At 37.9% G+C, this 24,786-nt stretch overlaps 1 long non-coding RNA gene across 1 annotated transcript in view; it reads right to left on the reverse strand.

The window, feature by feature from the left end:
* LOC147387676 (uncharacterized) overlaps positions 1 to 22,972 on the reverse strand; it is a 32,755-nt gene extending 9,783 nt beyond the window's left edge. The window contains exons 1-2 of the long non-coding RNA XR_015171336.1: positions 22,252 to 22,972; positions 20,944 to 21,031 (exon numbers count right to left, since the gene is read on the reverse strand). This is a non-coding gene — a long non-coding RNA (uncharacterized LOC147387676). The remainder of the gene's footprint in view (positions 1 to 20,943; positions 21,032 to 22,251) is intronic.
* Positions 22,973 to 24,786: the final 1,814 nt, after the last annotated feature.

A 24,786-nucleotide genomic window follows, 5' to 3' on the forward strand; every position in this document is an offset into this window, starting at 1 on the left:
TTAATATTTTTGTAAAATGTTAGAATTTTGTGGGTATATTCTTTCACTGCAAACCCTCACGAGTCAAACTCGTCCACTAGGGGTAACCTAGGGGTTTAAGAGCTTACTGCATAAGCTAAATGCAGTCGAAAACCTCACGAAAGAGGAGTTGTTTAGATTTAAGTTTTGCTCGGGACTAGCAAAATTGAGGTTTTGGGGTGTGATAAGGTCCCAATAATAACATTTTAGGATCGTAATTTCACCAAGATTATCAAAGTTTAAGTAGTAGTTCCCTTAAAATAATAATAAATTTTATTAAATCCCAAATTAATGTGGCTAACAATAGTTTGTTACTAATTTCAGGTGAGAATGACACATTCAGAAACCAACAAAAGAAATAACAATTACTGTTACAACATGCGAGCAAAAAGGAATCATTCGGCAAAATCTTGAGGATTTTGGGCGCCACGTCACCGCATCGCGGCTAGCCAAGACCGCACCGCGATCATTTTGAGGAATTTGTCCTCGAGATTTTTACAGAAGCTTCGGTGGTTGTAACTGATTGGGTCATTCGAATCGAATTATCCGTCAAATCACTCCGATTACCCGAATACGAACATTATAAATTTGAGGGTTGATTTCAAAGAAGGGGTCCCCTCTTGGGTCCCTCTTAGGCTCTCTTCTTCTCTAATTTTTGGTTTTTCCTCTCTTTAATCTTCTTTTATTCTTTGTAATTTTCCTTTGGGTGAGATCTTGAGTGTAGTGAGAACATCAAGAGTGAACTATTCATTGTTTGTGTAATTTTTGGGAGAGCTATAAAAGAAGAATTTCGGATCGATCATCATCTTCTTCACCCATGTTCTTTGATCTTTTATTAATTTCTGCAATTTTAATTTCTGTGATGATTGGCTAAATTCTCATTAGAGAAGTTAAGGAAGCCAGAGCAAATTAATCCCTCTAGTGTAGATTTAAATCCTTGTTTTGCTTACATGTTTTAAATCTGAAAATTCTATTCTGATTAAGGTAATCCAGCTTATAATTTTGATCCAACTTAGATAGCCATTACTTAGATAAGTTCAAGAATGGCTATGCTCTGTGAAAAATCAGAAGATAAGTTGGGCAATCTTAATCATGCTAGTGTTTTCATGATTATCTTTTAATTACTTTCAAGGATTTAATTGTTCCACCATCCGATCCATGAGCAATGACTTGCTCCATGGATTGAGTGTATTTAGAATTTATCTACGTTATGGATTCATTACAAAAGCCTACTTGACTTCTCTAATCTCTCTCTCTTAGATTTTCAATCTTTCTTTTCAGTTTTAATTTCACTTACAAATTAGTTGCTACTCTCATCTCTGTTTTTAAACAAATCAATTTTATTTTTAAGAAAAATCTGTTGTTAATTTTGTTTTGGCCTTTTTATCCGAATGAGATTTTGAATCCAAACTGTCCCTGTGGAACGAATTCGACTTGCCCAAAGTCTTAGTTCACATCTCTATCTCTGCATCTCTATAGCAAGCTTTACAATCAATCACGTTACTCCAGACTTAAGAAGATGTGGTTAGCACTAGTCTACACAGCGTTACGCTTAAGGTCGTACTTCCAGTCACATCGAGTGCAGATCATTACAGTGTATCCTTTCAAGTTCGTATTGGGGAAAACGAAAGGATTGGGCAGAATGGCAAAGTGGGCTGTGCAGCTCTGAAAGCGCCCTCGATCCGCGGGGTGCGCGGATCCGCTTTTGACCCTTGAGGTTTGGGAGTCGCCACCTAGTTATTGTGGTCTAGGAACCAAACTGACCCTACAATGGATAAAAAAGAACTAGTCTACTATAGAAATCTAAATCCGGAGATCATGTTACGGGGTTGGAAGGTGTTAGGCACCAACCCCGCCCGGCCAATGCCGGTCTCTACTTATACCAAATATAACTACATCGCTAATGATAAAACCTAGATTTAAAAAATAATAAAAAAAACCTTACCTTCGATCTGCAAAAGTACTATTCCCTCAGATCTAAAAAGGAGTTCCTTGTACCGTACTCCTTACTTCGCTTTGTCTCCGAATCTGATTTCTGATCTCCAAGGCAAGGTGTCTCTTTCTTGGATCTGGATGCTTCGAATTTGTGGTGGATTTTTGGGGTGTTTTTGAAAGGTTTTTGGGTGTTTTTTAGGCTAAAATCGAAGTAGGGGTGTTAGGGAAGGAGTTGGGGCTCCAAAATTAGGATTTTGGAGGGGTTGTGGGGGCTTCTTCACCTACTTTTCCTAGGATTTTTTCTTTGATACGAAAATAGGGTGTGGAGGCTCCTATTTATAAAGTTTTTAGAAGCATTATGGTTTGATTAGGGTTACTTTTAGGGTTTCAATTAGGGTTTTGACTTAGTCTTTAGGATTTTAGGATTTTGACTTTAGTCTTATGAGATTGACTTGATTAGTTTTAGATTAGGGTTTGGATTTAGGGTTTTGACCTTAGTCTTATGAGATTGACTTGATTAGTTTAGATTAGAGTTTTGATTTAGGGTTTTGACCTTAGTCTTATGAGATTGACTCGATTAGTACCTTGACTTCAGTCTTGTTTGATTGACTTTAATTTTGACTTCAGTCTCACTTGATTGACTTTAATACTTTGACTTTAGTCTTGCTTGATTTACTTTTAATTTTTGGAGAACCCCCTTCTATTATATCTTTAATTCTTTGGACCCCCAAATGGAGGGTCCTTAAAGAAATATCCCACGAACCCTCAACAATTTTGCCTGAGAGTCCAATTAATCGATTTTTTAGGTTCAACTTTTTAAATTAATTTCATTAATGTTTCACTTTAATTATTTAATATTTTATTTATTAATTTCGAATTTTTTAATTATGAAAATTGTGAAATTACCGTTTTGCCCTCGGAGAGGATTTTTTACGTTTTAAGTCATTTTTCAATGTTCCAAGATGTTTTGGAATCAGTTTTTCGTAAGGAATTCAATGGGAATGTTGGTTTTTGTCATTTATGAAGTTTTTTGTATGAAATGATCGTGAACTTTATGAGGGGTATTTTCGTAATTTTATCAAATTTTGTGAAAATTGGCGAAGTGGTTTACTTGGTTTCGATTTATTGTTTTATGTGTTTGAGTGGATTTTCCTAAGCGTAATGCAGGCTCTAGAGTTGTTTTGATGTTAGGGGTATTTTGGTAATTTAGTGATTTTTATCGTGAAGCTTCTTTTTTATTTGCAAGATGATGATTTCTATGTTTCTGGGGTCGTATTTTCCTAGCGTAGCGTGGTTTCTAAGTTTTGTCAGTTCGAGATACCTCATCCGGATTTCTGAAACATATCTGGTAACAAAATGAAGTATTGGAATAGACATCCATCATTGGGAACCTTTGCGATCGGGTCGACGACTTGATTAATCAGGCGGATGCAAAAATGGGGTGTCTACAGATGCCCCTCTTTGGCAGAGGGTTGAAGCAAACTAGATAGCAAATCTATCTTGGTAGATTAGTGCGATATCCGAATGCCAAAGCTAGTGACAGTTCATTTTGCAGCCTGATTTAACAATTCGTCGGGGTATTCGGATCATTGAGCATGAAACTCTCCCCGAACTAGAAAAAATGTCAGGTCCTTGAGCGCGAGCTCTCACTGGCAGTGTCAGATCCTTGAATTAAAAAATTCTCCTTGACTGATATAACAACTGTGCAAGTGTGTGGGCTCAAAATCTGAGATAGATTTCAAAAAGTTTGAGTTGGAAAAGAGTCAAAATGAAATAAATTTAAACTGAGCGTAAACTGAGCATAAATCCAAGAAAACCATTGGCGGCAACCGAGCAAGGTCCAAGATAACCCTTGGCGGCAACTGAGCAAGATCCAAGATAACCCTTGGCGGAAACTGAGCAAAGTCCAAGATAACCCTTGGCGGCATCTGAGCAAAATCCAAGATAACCCTTGGCGGCATCTGAGCAAAATCCAAGATAACCCTTGGCGGAGACTGAGCAAAATCCAAGATAACCCTTGGCGGCAACTGAGCAAGATCCAAGATAACCCTTGGCGGAAACTGAGCAAAATCCAAGATAACCCTTGGCGGCATCTGAGCAAAATCCAAGATAACCCTTGGCGGAAACTGAGCAAAATCCAAGATAACCCTTGGCGGCATCTGAGCAAAATCCAAGATAACCCTTGGCGGCATCTGAGCAAAATCCAAGATAACCCTTGGCGGAGACTGAGCAAAATCCAAGATAACCCTTGGCGGCAACTGAGCAAAATCCAAGATAACCCTTGGCGGCAACTGAGCAAAATCCAAGATAACCCTTGGCGGAGACTGAGCAAAATCCAAGATAACCCTTGGCGGAGACTGAGCAAAATCCAAGATAACCCTTGGCAGAAACTGAGCAAAATCCAAGTTAACCCTTGGCGGAGACTGAGCAAAATCCAAGATAACCCTTGGCGGAAACTGAGCAAAATCCAAGATAACCCGTGGCGGAAACCGAGTAAGGTCCAAGATAACCCTTGGCGGAAACTGAGCAAAATCCAAGATAACCCTTGGCGGAGACTGAGCAAAATCCAAGATAACCCTTGGTAGAGACTGACTGAGTAAAACTGAGAACAAAGAAATAAATCTGGGAGAGAAACGATCGAAAATGAGTTTGGAGAAGAGTGGTTGAATCTGGGCATGAATAGATTTGGGACAGAATGGATGTCCTATCTCCTATGTGAGATTCAGAATGCATTTGTTTGAACATCAAGGTTTTATCAAAAAAGTTTTGTAAATTTAAAACCTGAGTTTGAACCTTAAGAGTTTTTTGAAAAACTGCTATCAAGAGGGTAACCTTAGGTTTGGAGTTCTCATTTTAGGATTAACATTGCTCCAAAACAAAATGTCCCTAGTTTGACAATAAACATGGCATTGAAAATAATTGAACACATCATTAAAAAATGCCCCTAGTATAAAGGGGGGAAATTACATATCTAGAGGAGAAATAAAAAATGCCCCTTGTATGAAGGTTTGAAATATTTGATTACCACAAGCGCAATAAAGATCCAACTTTTAATTTTATTAAAGATTTTGAGTCAGGCTCAAGAGAACAAAATATTTCCTTTTGAGACTCATCATAGAATTCACCATTCTCTCCATTGGTTCACTTGGGGAAGTAAGAATTTTCAGATCGATCGTAGACAAGATACTTGTGGCTTCTGAATCTATGCCTGGTTTAAGCTGAGTATTGAACTTGATTATTCGGATTTCTGATGTTTCAGCTCGAACTGCTCTCAGCTTGGGGATTTTCTTCTGTTTTTTTTTATTGCTCTAACTTTTGCCTAGATCGCCTTTCCAGGTTTTCAATCTATCGAGCTTCCTCTAACTTTTGCCTAGATCGCCTTTTCAGGTTTTCAATCTAGCGAGCTTTTTTTTTTTTTTTTTTTGGCTCTGATTGTTGCCAAAGTTGTCCTTTCAGATTTTCAACTTTGCGAGCTTGCCTTAATTTTTGCCTAAGTCGCCATTTTCAGGTTTTCAACTTAGCAGGCTTCATCATTTTTTTTTCTTTTTCTTTTTTTCTTTTCCTCTGACCTTCTAGAATTACTGTCTGATCATGTTCTACTACCCTCCTTAACCTTTTCACACGGTACTTAGGAGGACTTTTATAGGTAGGCTTGGGACTAGGCGTAAAATGAAAGGGATTTTGAGGCTCAAAAACCCAAATGCCCCTTGTGTGGCATTTCATTTAAACTTTTTCTTGAATTTTCTTCCCCATTCTTTTGAATTTTTTTTTTTTTAGATTTTTTCTTCATCGAGGAATCTATTTTTTTATTTTGGTGTGGTCGGGCCTGAAGTAACTTCTCAGGTTGCCTACGTACCCCAAATTTTTGGGATCAGACCAAAACGTAGTTCGAATTTTTCCCTCCCCTAGGTTAGGTGAACGGGCTGAGAAAGAAAAAAAACATAATTTTTTTTTTTTTTGAAAATACTGCAAAAGGGTTGAGAAATGATATATTGAACTGGGTAATAGGAGAATTGATTCGGCCAAATATGGCCTCCTTAAATGTAGTACCGCTTGATCTGGTCAACGTTGGTTGGTTCTGGTAGTTCACTTCCATCATGATCTTGAAGTCTGACGACTTTTCCAGACAGTATTTCCTTAATGAATGAATTTCTCCAATTGGGCTCAGACTTTCTCTTATAGTCGAGGAGGAGTGTTCAATTTTCTTTGAAGTCTGATAGTTAAATCCTTGACTTATAAATGATGAGCTTTGACCTTTTTGTCAAATGCACGGGTGACTCTTCTTAGATAAGCTTGCACATGGTACAGGGCTTTAACTCGTTTTCTTCGATCAAGTTTAATTCTTCATGCTGCTGACGAACCCAATCTGTTTCTAACAAATGATTTTCCAACAAGACCCTGAGAGACGAAATTTCCATTTCAATTGGCAAGACTGCTTCCATGCCATACACTAAAGAGTAGGGAGTAGCTCCAGTAGAGGATTGAATTGAAGCTCGATATGTCCATAGCGTGAATGATAATTTTTTTTGACCAATCTCGATGTGATTGACACAATTTTCCTGATGATAGTCTTGAGACTCTTACTAACTGCTTCAATCGTTCCATTGATCTGAGGACGGTAGGGGGATGATTTGTGCTTCTGGATCTTCAACTTTAAACATAGAGTAATGATTTATACTTTGAAGTACGACCCATTATGGAGATCAGTTCAAAAGGTACCCCCATATCGACTGATAATATGTGATTTGAAACTCAAGATGTAGTAAGGATAGTGCTGATACATTTTATAACATCTTCTTTAATTCCATCGATATAGACGAGTATCTATTTCGTGTTGAACAACACCCAAGCTTGTACCTAGCATACCCTCATATGATCACACGAACAAGTCTTTTGAAATTTCTGAGTAAATTCATTATCCCCTCGTGTTCCTTTAGGGATAAGATGGTTTCTATCTGAATCTCTTTAGGAATTATTTTTTGTTTCGAGGTCAAAGACCTTTCCTTTCTCGATTAAAGGTTGAGCCCGACTCTTATCTTCTTGTTCAGAAATGAAATCTATCAAATTATTAGTTAATTCGTTAATGCGCTCGAGGTATTCAAAAATTTCCTTTATCCGATCAATTTCAGATGGGACAACAGACACCTCTATAGACTCAATGAACTAACTTGACTCAATAGGAAAGAGTAGACTCAATCTAAGGAAGACATGACCTTGCTAGAAAAAGGGACTCGAGCTAACCCAAATGACTCTTGAAAACTCAAGATAAGTACTCATACGAGTTTGATTAGGACTGAGGACTGAGATATTGCTTATAACCGGTAGGATTGAAGCACTATGATCTTTAAAGAACAACTGGACGATGTTGAGAAATTTTGAGGTCATTTCTGACTGTTTGACTTGATATTGACGTTTACTTTAACTAACCGGATTTACAGCCCTAGCTAGACGATAGACGATTGAGCTTAGATACAATGATAACCCTTAAACCTCTTTGAAGGTGAATTTAACCAATTTCAGTGTCACCCCCTTGATAACATTTTAAATAAACCCTGAGATTTTATTGACTTTTGTGCACCAATCCATTAAAAAATTCGTCCATTCAATGATTATTCAGAAGAAAAATAATTATGTTGCACTCTTGAAAAATATTGGAAAATAATGTTTTTATTTCACAAATCTGATTATTTTTTTACAATATTTTTTTGGTAGTTTTCCAAGGTCCATAAAAATTTTTCATGCAAAAATAGATCTTTTGCAAATTATTTTTCCTTCTTTTCTTTTCTTTTGGAAAATATTTTCTTCTGAAAAATATTTTTTCTCTGAAAAATAGTTTTTTATTTGGAAAGTATCTTCTCTTGGAAAATATTTTTTGGAAAACGTTTTTTCTTAGAAAACATTTTTTTAGAGAATAACACTTTTTTTGGAAAACACTTCTTTTGGAAAATATTTTTTCTGGAAAATACTTTCCCTTTGTAAACTATTTTTCTTCTTTGAAAATTTGATTTCTATTTCGATTTAAATGGTCCGGTCCATCAGGATTGTTGGATCGAGTTGGGCTGGGTCATTTGCAAGAGATGGATTTTTTATTGGGTCGGTGCACCCATTTTGATTTTCAAAAATAACATTTTTTATCCTTGAGGACAATCATACACTTTGATCTCATCATTCACATCACTCACATACATTCATCAATCACATGCATTCATTCAATTAAACAACCCGGGAACACCCACGATAAGTTCGAGTCGTGACCTACTGGGAAGGTTTCTAGACTCTAGGCTTACTATGTGCCATGCATTTTTATCTGGCCACCCTTGCCCAAGCACACCTATATACCTTTCGATACGCAGTGACTTGGTTTGATATACCGTATAGATGATAATCTAAAATCTCAATTCACTTCTCTGAAGTCAAAAACAGCCAGTTTGATCTCCAGTTGAGAGGTGGCGCACAATGCTGAGCAAGGGCCCACTTAAATACCTCTCGTCTAGAATAGACGTAGTCTATCCCCCTCGTACAGTAGGGTACAGCGGGGCAAGATCTTGCTTAGGCACCGGTTTTGACCAAGAAGTGCAATTGAAATACTTAGATTACATTTTATACCTACGGGTACGAGTCAAGAGTTGTAGCTTTCATAAATGGTTTGGCATCCCACGAGGGGACCGACCACGTACTAGTACTACGTTGGCAATCGGGACATGTGACTGTGTGGCTTACAATAGGTCAAAGGCTCAGGTCGCTCCAGCCTGGGTGCATCAACATGCTTCTCAGAATCACCTGATCAGATGGTATTGATGCCCCCAGTTTGATATACCCTAAGGTACGTGACTGGAGTTGTGGGTTTCATGAATGACGTCGCATCTCCGAAGAGACCGGGCCACGCACTTGTGCCACGTTGGCTAAATGGGACGTGTAAGTGAGTAAAGCGGTAAACGTGCATGTGGTGTGTGCAAAACAGGGTAGGGTGTGCCCGGGGCTTTCAAACACATGGGCCCATGGGCCTGATCTTATCATCATACATTGAATTACATGAACATGAATTAAAACAAACATTATTTCAATCACATTATTAAAGATACGCACATCAAACTTATCAATATCATGGCACCATTAGATAGGCAATCAATCAAGGCATTATAAAAATAACAACAGTGATCAATTAATCAGGATAGCACTTAAAAAATCAATTATCGATCAGTCATGGGCACAAGAATAACCAATAATTTTTTTTCTTTTTTGGTCCAATCAAAGGTTATTTTGGGTGATCTTAAACAAGTCAAGATTTCAATGAATATTGAATCAATGATAGAACGGTCATTATTGAGATAAGAAGTGATGAACATTTTATTTTTTTATTTTTTTATTTTTTGGAAAAATATGCATGGCAAATCTTTTGAGAACATAGGCTAGCATGACCAACTCATAAGGTTTCAAATTTTACTAAGGGTCATTGGGCCACGTGATTCACCATGGTTGTAACCCAATGTCACAACGTTAAAAGATTTTGACAAAAAAGTCTTGATCCGAAAATAAAATTCACATCATTTAACTTTGATCCAATGTTTTGAGAATGAGGACTATTAAATCAAATTTGAAATCAAAATTCAAAATGAAAAAAAAAAATTTTTTTTTTTGAAAAAAAGATTCTCACAATTTCATCCACCACATGCGTGTAGTATTGGATCAACTTTTTGGGAGCCACGTGGTGAGGTCAATGACCCTTGGTAAGAAAAGAATTTTACTAAGTTAGTAAGACTAACCTATTTTATGGACATCAAAAATTGGCGCAGCCAAGAGTATGAAATGGAAATCCATGCTATAGTTCAAAACATGATTTGACGGGCCGGGATCATAAAGCAAGAAATTGAGACTTTTACCAATGATCAAGACTCAAAAGGGTTTTTTTTTTTTTTTTAATACTGCCAACACACATAACATACAACTTTTTTTTATTATGTTCCAGCCCAGCACACAACACAACTCAAAACTCACATTTTTTTATTTATTTTATTTTTTGTTCTTATTGTGCTGCCACCATTAAACCATCAATTTTTTTAATAGTGCTAGCAGCAAGCACAACTCACATTCTTAGCCAAGGATGTAATTCTTCAATTGGGTTGTCATCAACACAACTCTCAAACTTTGTAATTCTTCAACTACCGAAGCTTCAAACTCAGCAACTCTGGTAATTGGACTAACAAGATTGAGCATGTAAATTGGTCCACCATGCAGTATGGAATTACAAACAACTTGATCTTGGAGTGAGGAAGACTCAGTGATCTACATTTCAAAAATTTACTGAAATACCTTGAGTTATGTTACGTTTTGAGTTTGCCTTTCGCGAGTCCTCTCAGATTTAGAAAAATAGCAACGATTGAACTCTCTTCCTTTCAATTCGATCGAATACATGTGAATCATTCAGCATAAACTTCGGTTGTATGGATTCCTTTAGAGAAGAAGAAGAAGAGGGGAGAGAGAGAGAGAGAGAGAGAGAGAGAGGGGGGGGGAGACAGAGAGAGAGATGAGAGAGAGACGTCTCTCTCTCTCTGCTGATTTTCGTTTTTTCTGTTGGAGAAGGTGATAAAAACAGCAGAAACAGAATTCTACTAATGGCACACCACACGGAAAAAAAAATAATTTTTTGCAATTTTTTTTTTTTGATTTTTTTTTCTTGGAATTCTCTCCTCATCATGAACAACATTAAAAAAGACACTTTTTCTATTTCTTAGTGCATCATTCACAAATAATTTGTTTTTCATCAATAGCCACTTATGCTTAGTAACATGCCAAAAATCATCCAAAATTTTTTTTTCTTTTTTTTTTTTATATTATAAAAGAATATCATAACTCTCATCCCAACCACCATCATTCCATCATCAATTTATGTCAATTTGAATCTTTCATTACTTAGGGTCATCCCAAAATGACCTTAGATTGAATCAAAAAAAAAAATTATGCCAAATCCGAAATATCCAAAATTGAACCAAAGGGTATTAATAAAGGATAATACCAAAATAATAATAATAATAATCCAAATAAAAAATGAGTCAACACCCATTATTTTAGACCATTACCTTCTTGAAATCCTGCATGATTCTAAGGTCATTCCGAATAACCCTTGATGATCCATAAAAATGTCAAAACAAAATATTCAACATCCAAACCAATGCTCAATAATTGAATAAAAAAGAATGATAAAAAAAAAATAAAAAATAAACAACTAAACAAATAACTAAAAATAAAATAAAATAATTATAAAAAAAACTAGGTCCTACTGGCAATGTTTCCCATACTTGGGACTTTTCAAGTCTGATCCTCAAATGTCCCCAGCGGAGTCGCCACTGAAAGCGCCCTCGATCCGCGGGGTGCGCGGATCCGCTTTTGACCCTTGAGGTTTGGGAGTCGCCACCTAGTTATTGTGGTCTAGGAACCAAACTGACCCTACAATGGATAAAAAAGAACTAGTCTACTATAGAAATCTAAATCCGGAGATCATGTTACGGGGTTGGAAGGTGTTAGGCACCAACCCCGCCCGGCCAATGCCGGTCTCTACTTATACCAAATATAACTACATCGCTAATGATAAAACCTAGATTTAAAAAATAATAAAAAAAACCTTACCTTCGATCTGCAAAAGTACTATTCCCTCAGATCTAAAAAGGAGTTCCTTGTACCGTACTCCTTACTTCGCTTGTCTCCGAATCTGATTTCTGATCTCCAAGGCAAGGTGTCTCTTTCTTGGATCTGGATGCTTCGAATTTGTGGTGGATTTTTGGGGTGTTTTTGAAAGGTTTTTGGGTGTTTTTTAGGCTAAAATCGAAGTAGGGGTGTTAGGGAAGGAGTTGGGGCTCCAAAATTAGGATTTTGGAGGGGTTGTGGGGGCTTCTTCACCTACTTTTCCTAGGTTTTTTCTTTGATACGAAAATAGGGTGTGGAGGCTCCTATTTATAAAGTTTTTAGAAGCATTATGGTTTGATTAGGGTTACTTTTAGGGTTTCAATTAGGGTTTTGACTTAGTCTTTAGGATTTTAGGATTTTGACTTTAGTCTTATGAGATTGACTTGATTAGTTTTAGATTAGGGTTTGGATTTAGGGTTTTGACCTTAGTCTTATGAGATTGACTTGATTAGTTTAGATTAGAGTTTTGATTTAGGGTTTTGACCTTAGTCTTATGAGATTGACTCGATTAGTACCTTGACTTCAGTCTTGTTTGATTGACTTTAATTTTGACTTCAGTCTCACTTGATTGACTTTAATACCTTGACTTTAGTCTTGCTTGATTTACTTTTAATTTTTGGAGAACCCCCTTCTATTATATCTTTAATTCTTTGGACCCCCAAATGGAGGGTCCTTAAAGAAATATCCCACGAACCCTCAACAATTTTGCCTGAGAGTCCAATTAATCGATTTTTTAGGTTCAACTTTTTAAATTAATTTCATTAATGTTTCACTTTAATTATTTAATATTTTATTTATTAATTTCGAATTTTTTAATTATGAAAATTGTGAAATTACCGTTTTGCCCTCGGAGAGGATTTTTTACGTTTTAAGTCATTTTTCAATGTTCCAAGATGTTTTGGAATCAGTTTTTCGTAAGGAATTCAATGGGAATGTTGGTTTTTGTCATTTATGAAGTTTTTTGTATGAAATGATCGTGAACTTTATGAGGGGTATTTTCGTAATTTTATCAAATTTTGTGAAAATTGGCGAAGTGGTTTACTTGGTTTCGATTTATTGTTTTATGTGTTTGAGTGGGTTTTCCTAAGCGTAATGCAGGCTCTAGAGTTGTTTTGATGTTAGGGGTATTTTGGTAATTTAGTGATTTTTATCGTGAAGCTTCTTTTTTATTTGCAAGATGATGATTTCTATGTTTCTGGGGTCGTATTTTCCTAGCGTAGCGTGGTTTCTAAGTTTTGTCAGTTCGAGATACCTCATCCGGATTTTTGAAACATATCTGGTAACAAAATGAAGTATTGGAATAGACATCCATCATTGGGAACCTTTGCGATCGGGTCGACGACTTGATTAATCAGGCGGATGCAAAAATGGGGTGTCTACAAGCTCATAGAGTTTAAGCCCATAGTCTCATTGAAAGGCCAAGCAGTAGTTGATTTCTTGGCGAATTTCCCGATAGAAGAAAAGGCGGATCTATTGGTAAATGAGTTGGGGAATGAGGAAGAAGATCAAGAATTGCATAATAACCCAAGGTGGAAAGTTTGCGTAAATGGATCGTCAAATGTGGAAGGATCAGGAATAGGAGTGGTGTTGATTACTCTAAACGGGTCCAGGATAGAGAAGGTTGTCAGACTAGGATTCAGGGCATTGAAAAATGAAGCAGAATATGAGGCAATGCTATTCGACCTCAATTCTTTAGTAGGGCTAGATGTAACAAAGGCAACATTCTTCAGTGACTCGCAGTCGATAGTCAATCACGTCAATGGGACATTTGAGGCACGGAATCCCAAGATGCAACTCTATTTGGAGAATATTAGGTCTGTCATGCTTCAAGCAGAAGAGATTAAAGTGGAGTATATACCTTGAAAAGACAACAGGTATGCAAATGCTTTAGCATACGTAGCCTCGATATTGGCAGGCAAGGCAAGAGAGAATTGTTATTGGGCTACCAGGAACGTCTCGCCAAAGACGAACCAGAGCCGGTCAGTGTGGTAGCGGTCGTAGGGGACCATGGATGAATGAACCCAATCCTAGCCTTCTTGTAGTAAGGGGAGCTACCCAGCGATCCAAAAGAGGCCAGACGAATCAAAAACAGAACAAAGTGGTACACTATTCTAGACGGAATTTTGTACAGAAAGTCTATTGGAAGGCCACTCATGCATTGCTTAGTACCAGATGAGGCAAAGGGTGTGTTAAGTGAAATCCACAAAGGAGACTGTGGAAATCATTTCGGGGCGAGCACTTTGTCCTATAAAGTACTATCTCAAGGGTATTTCTGGCCCGATTTGCAGAAAAACATAGCACTGCATGTCAAACACTGCAATAGTTACCAAAGGCATGGAAAAATAATTCGATAGTTGACAGTGCAGCTCTACTCCCTCATCAGCTGTTGGCCATTTGCACAATGGGAAATCGATCTAGTAGGCCCACTGCCTAGGGCACCAGGTAACTTGACTTTCTTATGAGTGGCAACAGATTATTTCACCAAGTGGGCATAATCACTCCCTCTAATTAGAATACGTCAGTAGGAAGTCCAGAAGTTCCTATGGGAAAACATTATCTGTAGACTTGGTTTACCACACATTATAGTCTTTGATAATGGAGACAATTTGCAAGAGATCGAATTAGAGATTTTTGTGAAGAGCATGGAATAACATAGTTATTCTCAATGTCACAGTATCATAAGGCAACGGACAGGCAGAGGATACAAATAAGGTATTGATAGATACCCTAAAGAAAATACTAAAAGAAACGAAGGGCAAGTAGACCACAGTCTTGCATGGCGTATTATGGGCCTACAAGACAACTGCTAGAACCTCTACAAGGATGTCACCATTTGTTATGGTCTATGACGTGGAAGCAATGATCCCTATGGAAAATAGCTTCCCTACGATAAGATTAAGAGTAGTGCAAACCGACCGAAATAGCCAGTAGATGATTACAGAATTAGATTTATTAGAAGAAAAGCAAGAAGCAGCATTGGTAAGACTAAAACATTATCACAATAAGCTGCAAAGCTACTTCAATAAGAAGGTTAACCATATGTAGTTTAAGGAAGGAGATTTAGTGCTATGCAGGGTATTCTAGAAAGTAGGAGAGCAAAACAATGGCCAACTGGGTGCTAACTGGGAATGGCCATATAGAGTAGCAAGGATAAGCCAAAAAGGAGCCTATTACTTGATAACGATGTCGGATCAAGAGCTGCCTAGACCGTTGAATGCTTGTAACTTAAAAAGATATTATCAGTGAATAATATTCTTTGATTACTATTAACTTATGCGCAGGAATTAGCACTGGAGTTGGATTCCACCTGTATCTGGGCCTACATGGGTCTTCTTTGCCTTAATTGGCAGAATAAGAAACTGATCAGGGCCCAACTTTGACACGAGTAACAGTAGCACTAATGTGAATCCCGCCTGGATCCGAACCTACGCGGGTCTTCCCTACCTTCATTGGCAGAACAAAAAACTGGTCGGGGTCTTACTTTGTCACAAGTTTCAAGAGCACTTAAGTTGAATCCCACTTGGATTTGGACTTACGTGGGTCTTCTCTACCTTAGTTGGCAGAGTAAACAGTTGGTCGGGGCCCAATTTTGATACGAGTAACAAAAGTACTAATGTGGATCCTACCTAGATCCAAACCTACGTGGGTCTTCTCTACCTTCATTGGTAGAGTAAGAAGCTGGTTGGGGTCCTACTCTATCACGAGTTCAAGAACATTAAATTTAACTATTGTACAAGCAGAGTTAGAGCCTTCTTCAAGAAAAGTAACTCAGGGGTATTCCCTCCTCCCAAGTTTATTGTAGTCATCCACTAAAAGGTTTTACCTAAGTAAGACTTACTTAAGATAGAACCTGGGGGAAGAGTATAGTAAGCATGAGCAGTTTAAGCAGAATAACAGTAAAATAAGTTGATTTCTTAAGCATGAGCAGTCCAAGCAGAGTAGCAATGATATGAGCAGAATGAGCAGTGAAACAATTTAGCTAAGGTAGTAGAATGTGCAGTGTTATGAGCAGAATAGTAGTATAATAAGCCGATTTCTGAAGCATGAGCAATCCAAACAGAGTAGTAGTGCTATGAGCAGAATGAGCAGTGCAACAATTTAGCTAAGGTAGCAAAATGTGTAGTGCAACGATTCAGTTAAGGAAGTAAATATGAGTAGAATGCGTAGTGCAACAGTACAAACGATGCGATAAATTTCGCATTAGAAATGAGTGAGCAGATGGCTTAAGTAAGCTTGAGTAAAGCAAGCGATGTGACAAACTAGAATTACTAGAATTCTTAAGTAGAGCATAATGTTGAAAGTTATGCTAAGTTAAAAGATAGACTAGCAGATTATGTAGGTAGTGTATAGCAGTAAGAAGAGGTAAAGCTTTAAACGAAACAATAGTTGTGTAAAAGCAAAATTTCTCTTCTTTAATAACAAAGGGAAAAATACACAAGAGAGATCCCAAAGAGAGGATAATACAAAACGCAGTAACAAAAAACAAATATTAGATCTTCATTCAATGGTGGAAGGTTAATTGGCAGAAGGCGAAGTCTGAGTAGCAAGAATAAAAGGATCAGCCTCAGAAGTAGGAAGAAGAGGATCAGCCTTAGTAGTAGAACTCGGAGGGTCAATCGCTTCATCCTGATCCACGTTAATAATAGGGACGAAAGGCAGATCAGAAGGTAAAACAGAGGGCAGATTGTTGGTTTGGGCTGAAGAATCTGTCGTCTGACATGATTCAATTCTAAGGTAAGCCTAGCCTCCATAAGCTCACTAGGGGCTCATTTCAGGACAACCACAGGGTTTCCCTCCTTATCCAGTTGAAAGGGTAGGGGTCGCCCAAAACGTCCAATCCAAGACATGTTCCTAACATGAGAAACCAAAGGAGCATCATCCATGTCTTCCTCATCGTCCCCCTCTTCTTCCTCCTCCTCATATTGAAGTCGAGTAGCCTCAAAGCCTTCATGATAGGCCTTAGTAGAAGCCTTCTCTGTAAACTGTGAGTATTGGGTTTGTAGTTGCCCCCCAACAACCTCTTGATCTCAGCCTCATCTTCCTTGGCTTGAGTTGCCCTAATTGATTCAACACATGCTCTCAGAGAACCTAGCTCAACTTCTTGTTGCTACACTTTCTCTCGGAGCTCCTCTAGCTCTACATCTTTTCTTTGCATTCTTTCTTTGTAGCTAGCCAATTCCAGTTGCAGAGCACCCTGGAGATTTATCAACTTCCTATTGGAGGCTTCCAAGATCCTTAGAAAAATGGGTCAAATTAACCTCCATCTCCTCTTTATCCACCTAGAAAAATTAGCTTGAAAAGGCTAGCTCATTTTGGAGTAGACTTTTTTTTTTCATGCTCCCTGGTTAGGACAACCGCTTGGTTCTCAACCTCACGCTACTTCAGGAAGGCCAGGGTTCGGTAGACGTGGGCCTGCGAGGCAGAGTAAAACATTTAAGTAAGCAGAACATACAGAATAGATGGCAGGACAGGAAAAATAGAAAATTACTTAGTGACGGTCGTGAGCAAACCGACCAAAGCCCAGGTCAGCATTAGCCCGGTTAACGACATCCCAATTCATGGGAAAAATGGATTGGGAAAGCAGAGAAGCAACGTCAACAGGGTCCTTTACCCCGCAGTTCTTATTGTAAACGTATGAGAGGGGTCGAAAAACATTATTCTCATTCCCATCCTGGAGGAAGGCCATACAACCCATCTAAGCGAATGCAGCTGCCTCTAAAGGAGTCTTACGAAATCTAGGACCCTTGTGCTCGGATTCCTCTAAAGGAGTAGAATTTCTCAAACTTTTCCTGACCAATGACGCCTTTTTCACAACTATAGGTTAGGAGCAGGGTTGTGCTCCTTGGAAGTGGCAAAACTTTACCCTACCAGAGTCTGAATCCGCTCAGAAAGCTCAGTAGGGACAATAACGGCTATAGTAGTAAAATCAGTAGCAACCACAGTAGAAGCAAAAGTAGAGGTAGAAGCAATGACAGGCAACCCTCCGGGCACTATAGCCAGCTCCTAGTTTCTCTAGTGAGGTTGAAGCCCTGAGAGGTCTGAATCTTCTTTTTCTTCCTCTTCTTGATTGGGTCAGGGGGATGAACTATCTTGATGACAGGAAAACATGAGAATGAAAACTTCGAGAGGTCGATGTTCATGACGTCGGAAGACCCTGACAAAATTTCAGATGAAGGAGGATACGAAACAGAGTCCAAGAATGTATCAAAACGTTTCAGGTCCTGTTCGACTTGGGCAAAAGAAGCTTGACCAGAAAAAGCCCCTTGTTATGGGGGAGGTTGAAGAAGAATAGAGGCGAAAGGGAATGGATCAAGATTTTCATGGTCCGCTCGGCTTGACTATAAGTAACTCATGGTGCAGGTGGCCATGACACGACAGAAAGGAGGTCTTCCACCACCGTCCTCTTAGCAACTCTAGTTTGGAGGTCCACTACCACAAGCCTCCAATCTTTAGATGCTCTGCGTTGTTCCTTCCTAGCCTCAACAGTAACAAGGGCAGAAGAATCTGTAGATAAAGTAAAGTAAAAGCCAAAAGCAAAATAAAGTCGTAGAACCGAGTAGAAGAGTGAGACACAACTAGCAATCACGAGTTAGTCTTACCCTGAAAAGTCTGAGGGACCTTAAATACCTCATGAAGAACACCAGGGGCAAACTTCCAGTCCCTAGAGATGAAAAGGGGGTCTTTGTGCCACCCTTTGTCGAAACTAGGAAGAGAAGGAACCAATGCCACTACTGCACTCTTGGAGAACAACGAGTAGTACCCCGGACGTTGGGAGATGGCCTTCAGATTGTATCTGAAAAGGAAGTTTTTGGTGGTTACACCCATCTTCTCCACAATCTCCACTAGACGGTAGAAGTTCCCAGATATTTGGCCTGGGGCCGATTTATCTTACTCAGTATGTCTCTAAGGAAGAAAGAGAGGAAAACTGAGGTCAACCTTAAATTGGCCAACATAGACCATAATTTCTTCCTGATGACATTCACCAGGGGTATCAAGGTCCTTGTTGACTCGAATAGATACATAGGCGAGAATATAGAGATTCCGTCGAAGTTGGGTTGCACTAATAGCCATGAAGAAAGAAAATGTGTACAAAAATAATACAATAAAATAATATTACCTCGATCGAAGAAAGGTAACAGTAGTAGCAAAGCAAAAAGAAGGAGATAGAAAACATTTTCGTTGGAAAACAAGAAGGCAGAATTTCAGAGTTTTGGCACAATTAGAAAAGAAATGAATGCTAAGCCCCCTATTTATAAGAATAAATAGTGGAGCACATATGCCTGAGAGGACAACATGAGTCCAACTTAAACATCGTAATTTGGGGGTAGTACATAAGATAGTGGGACACGTGGATGGATACAGATAAATAGTGACCTATCTCAGTCGTCAAAAGTGATTTGAAACGACGTTGCATTGAATGTGTCGATTCGGGAATAGCAGAAGTAATTGTGGAGAATCAAGGTACCCAATGAGAAAGCAAACACATGTCTCGAGGAGACGAAGAGACTTCATGTCTCCTCGAGAGGGGGTAACTGTAGAGGGAAATAATTACACTTTAATCTAAGCTGTACATGTGTCCTAGTTGATTAAGTGATACTAGGCATAGGTCAACCTACAAGCGCTGCCTCTTCAAGCAGGGCAGATCAAAGCGGTGATCTCCCTATCCTAGCTCAAAGGGCAACACAACATTAAGTGAAACTAGGCCAGCCAAGCAGGATAGGCCTGGTCATAGAGTAACCGTAAATCTGATGTGCACACGTTAATCCCAGAGATCTCTGTAGAATAGTACGATCAATTCAGAAGATCCTCGTTAGGTAAACAACCCCGTAAAGTCAAGGGATATCCCAGGATTGCCGTCCGAAAAAGGGGAAACCTTGATTCGTAACAAGGAACTATAAGGAACATAGTAAGCACTGTGGAAGAGGATCTTTTTGGGGGAGATCAGAGGTCTAACCAATTTTTTTAGAAGATTCCTCTGCTTCTCTAACTTGAGCGTCAGAGGGATTTTGGCATGTACCACGCCACTGCGAGGAAGGAGGTGCTTGGAACGACCTTGGATTAGTGAGGTAGAGTCCATCAAAGCTGTCCATCAGATTCTAACCGCACACCTATATTTTCAAACTTATTATTTTATAAATCAAGTTTTCTAAGATATATATATGGGAAATGTCTAGCATCCTATTATTTGCCTAACTTGTTTTGTCCTTACATGGGTTAGAAGTTTTAGAATGGGCTGATTTTTTGTGAGGATGATATCTATGGTGAGGAAATCATACTCACAAAAAACCAGCCCATTCCAAATCTTCTAGCCCCATGTTTACATGTTGAAAGATTGTGGACCGTCCATTTTTTGTAAACCACTTTTGATGGGATTAGAAATTTTGGAATGGGCTGATTTTTGGTGAGGAATAGCTCCTCACCATAAAGATCATCCTCACCAAAATTTAGCTCATTCAAAAATTTCTAACCCATGTAGGAAAAAAATACGTAAGGCTAAATGTAAGGTGTCGAGAAAAATCTTCTAACTACTTTTTTTTACTCTCTTTTAAAATTCCGAACAAATGGTAAAAGAAGTAAGATTCAATAAAATTCTCTTGGAAGTAGAATGGAGGTACCCCGAAGAAACATCAAATCTTGGGCAAGAACCCAATATAATTAGGCCAGCGCTCAATGATGCAAAATAAGGAAAGAAAGTGAGACCATAACTCGAGGGACCATTTTGCAATTAATGAGACAATAATCAATGTTGAACTTGAAATATAGAATGTTCTAGGGTGTTTGGTTGAACAAAAATGTTTTACAAGAACATTTTGAAATGAAAGAAAACTTTGATCCATGGTTGGGACATGTCTCGATATTTAAAAATATATTACTATTTATTTGAAAATATTGTGGCCTTGATTTGGTTTAGAAAAATGAGTGTTTATAGTCTAGAATAAAAATAACTGGAATGATTTTTGAAAATGTAATGGTCAGGTGATCTTAATATAGTCATGGAAAACTTTAGGGGGTTTAGAAATTGCATATAGGGTTTAGCCAAGATTAGTGAACCATGCCAGTATGAGTGATTAAAGAAGAGAGTTATTATTGCCACACCAATTGTGTGCAATTCTTTGGTGATTTACATAGGAATTTGGTGTGGCATTAGTAAATGTTGATATGGAAATAGTAGCTCTCTTAAAGAAATAGCCTAAATCCAAAAACTAGACATCGCTAATCAGGCAAAAATTTAGGCAAATTAACCAATGGCTTTTAAATAGCTATAGTATTGCCAAAAGGAATAAATTATATTTCAAAGTTAGGATATACCTATGTAATAGGATGAACCCTATGTAGCCTGAAACAATTCCAATGGCCAAGTTGTGTGTGCTAGGGTATAAAACGAGTTGAACATAACCTGAAATTAAAGTCATCCAAAAATTGAATTTAGGGGATTTGAATCCTTTAAGTAGATCCAAATAAAAAATGGGCTCAATATGGTTTAGTCAATATCCCTTGACCCGACTCAAATTCAGGTCAAATACTGAAATCGCCTCGATCCTTCATCACTAAATAGTTTAAAGGGGTCTGATTGGTAAATGGGGATTTTTGAAAAATGGGAGTCGCCACCTAGTTTAGGTCTAGGAATTAAAATTAACTCCAAATAGATATGGGTCGATCCACGGATCAAAGAGATGGGTAAGGGGTCAGATTACAGGTTTCGGAAGGTGTTAGGCACCGAACCCGTCCGATCAAAATGATCGGTCTCTATTACAATCCAAAACTATCCTACGATCAACGGGTAGAGACTAAAGTCAAGACTATGGTCCAATCATCATCACCAATTTATATCGGGTTTGCCAAACGAACCTTATGGTCAAAAATGTCCCAATTATTACATGATTATTTATTAAATTTCGAACAAAAGGGGAACCTTGAAAAAGCCTTGAATCGCACCTCACATTCTAGCATTCACATAGCGACATTCCCAAATTATTCAAAATAGAAAGCTCCCGAATCATTCTCCAAATAAGAAAAAAAAACATGAATATCAAAACTACTAAGTTGGAACTTGTGAAATTTCTAAATAGGAACTTGAATTTTTTTAAATTTAGAATTTGAAAAAAATATGATGAGTTACCAAATTGGAAGTTTACAAAATGAATTCTCCAAAATAGAAAATTTCCGAAAAATATCAAATTTCTTAATTAGGAAATCTCAAATTCTTATGGACATGAAATTGAATGGGAAAATGCAAAATTCTCAAAACTAGGAAATTGTTAAAACGTAAATATTCTCTTGACCTTATTGGCATGCAAAAAATAATAAAAATAAAGAATGCATAAAATAAAAACTCTTCTAATCCTATCAATATGCCAAGACAAACACCAAAAAGTAAAACGATGCATCTCCCTTAAGCGCGACAAAATCATTACGTAACATCACGAGCCTAAAAAAATCTTTTTCACGACAAATTCCACGAGGACCATGATGCCTAGAATCAACGTGAAACCTCATGTAGAAGAAAATTTAACATACAATAATAGATGGGAAAATACACAATGTGCCATGAAGTATGAGGAGTGAAGAAAATGAAAAAACAAACAACAGCAAAAAAACTCCAAAAAATGAACTTACCTATAAGGAAACATAGCGTGATTCGACTCGTCCAGGTACAACCCAAAGACTTGCAAGTATTTATGGCGCGTAGAAGATGATGTCTGAGAGATGGCTGGGAGGACTGTTGGTTTATGACGTGAACATAGCGGGAAATTGTTGCAGCAATGGGTTGTTCTAGAGATGGAGATAGAGAGGGGGACAACAAGGGTGGTTCTGGTTCAGCAAAACGTGGCTGTATTAGGGGTGTTGTGAAGGAGAAGAGAATAGAGAGAAAGAGTCGGGGAGGTGTAGAGGACGTGACAGAGAAGGCTGGGAGGGTTGTTGCAGCACTGGATGTGATGGCTGTGGAGGTGTACGTTGCAGTGAAGGTACTGCAATGGAGTATTGATGATGATGGTGGTTGCTGTAATGGCCAGGAAGAGTGGGGAACGATGGGAGTATTGCTATTGTGAGAGGTGAAACGTCTAGGAGAGAAAAAGTTTGAGAGGGGAGGTTATTTAGCCTGTGGAAGAAAATGTGGAGAGGGAGAAGGGCAGAGAGAGCAGAGGTGTTGCAGCAAGACAAAGAGAGAAGAAAGGGGGCTTGGTAGAACGTGAGAAAGGAATGATAAGGGGCTGCTGTAGGGCTGTGGCAGTGGCTGAACGTTGTTGTGTTGCAGGTCTTAGTGGATGTGGATGCAGCAAGGTTGCAGGGACATGAGAGAGGTGATAAGGGGCTGCTGCAAGGCTGTTGTAGTGGCTAAAATTGCCGTGTTGCAGGGCTGTTGAAGGTGTAGCAGTGGCTGTGTTGAGGACGTGGAGAGGGGGGACTGATGCAGAGCTATTGAATGTGCAGCAATCCAATGGAAAAGAGGACGTGGAGAGGGAGAAGAGAGTAGAGAGAGTAAGAGTGCCGAGAGAGAGTCGTGCGTGAGAGAGAATCGAGAGAGAGGGAGAGAATCGTGAGGCCGAAGAAGAAGACCGAGGAAGAAAAGAAGAAGACGTCCCTTTTTTTATAAAACAAAACTAATTTTTTTCTGTTTCTTTTGTACACGTTTGCGTTCTTTCTTTCCCTTCTTTTTTTTTTTTTTTTTTTCTTTCTTTAAATAATAAGGGTGGTTATCCCGTGCTCCTCGTAATACGATGGTCATTGTTTAAGTCTTACTTGATTGGTCCATTGAGTTTCATTGATCGATATTTGATTTTTTTAAATTTCGATTTGGATTTTAATTATTTGTTTTTTAATTTTTATTTTGAAGTTTGAATGGATTGATTAATTTTTAATTTAAAATTTAAATTGATTTTAAATTTTAATTGGTCGGATAGATTTTTAATTTTAATTTTAATTGACCATTTGATTTTGATTTTTATTTTTGACGATCGATTTAAATTTGTGATTGAGTTTCACTTTCAATTTAAATGGTCGGGAGGACTTTGATTTTAATTTCAATTTCCTAGTCAATTTTATTTTGATTTCGATTTGTTGGTTGATCGGATTTAATTTTTAATTTTAATCGTTTGATTTTTTATTTTATTAGTTTAAATTTTAATTGTTTAATTTTGAATTTAATTTTTATTAGATTTTAAATTTTAATTGTTTAATTTTTTTTAATTTGAGTTTGATTTTTTGGATTACATTTTAATTGTCATGTTTTCTTAAGAATTGGAGTCTCTAGGTCAAAGTTGGACCTTAAGGGGCATATTGGTCATTTTTTTGATTTTTCGTAAGATTTTCTGTTTTCGTCGATTTAAGTCCCGTTAAACTTGAAATCACATTTTAAGTGCAATGGAGGTACTTTCGAGATTTTTCGGAGGTCCAAAATTTATGAAGGGTATTTTCGTCATTTTGTCGAGTTTTGCGAATTTTTACAAATTCGGACGTAAGATTTCTTTCGGTCCCAACATGATTATTTTTATGTTTCAAAGTCGTATTTTCCTAACGTAGCGAGGTCTCTAAGTTATCGAACTGTGTATCGAACCTAAAGCGTACGTGCTTGCTAAATCGAGTATAAGGTATAGTGATCCTAAGCGTGGGTAAATTTCTATGTTGAGTCGTAACGAGTTAGGGAGATGAAAAGATTGAACTGGGAGGAATCAAGAATAGTACTCACAAGTCTTCGAGTTCTTTGCGATTATCATTAGGAATTCACGGTAATCAGGTGACGAATTATCAAATTAGTCAGATGTAAAAATGGGGTGTCTATAAATACAAATCACAATTTTTCAATAAGGGTTTGCTGCATGAGGTGAAACAATTCCTCTCTAAAAATTTTGATATGAAGGATATGGGTGAGGCGTCTTATGTCATTGGCAATAAGATCCATAGAGACAGATTTCGAGGTATCTTGGGTCTGTCGCAAGAAACTTATATCAATAAAGTTTTAGAGAGATTTCGGATGAGGGATTGTTCACCAAATATTGCTCTCATTGTGAAGGGATAGGCTCAATTTGAACTAATGCCCGAAGAACAACTTTCAGAGGGAACAAATGAAAAACATTCAATATGCTTCTGCTGTCAGAAGCCTAATGTATGTTCAGGTCTACACAAGACCTGACATTGCATTTGTTGTGGGAA

The sequence above is a fragment of the Akebia trifoliata genome, chromosome 13, assembly GCF_017979445.1.
Source record: "Akebia trifoliata isolate Shusen 1 chromosome 13, ASM1797944v1, whole genome shotgun sequence".
Classification (NCBI taxonomy): domain Eukaryota; kingdom Viridiplantae; phylum Streptophyta; class Magnoliopsida; order Ranunculales; family Lardizabalaceae; genus Akebia; species Akebia trifoliata.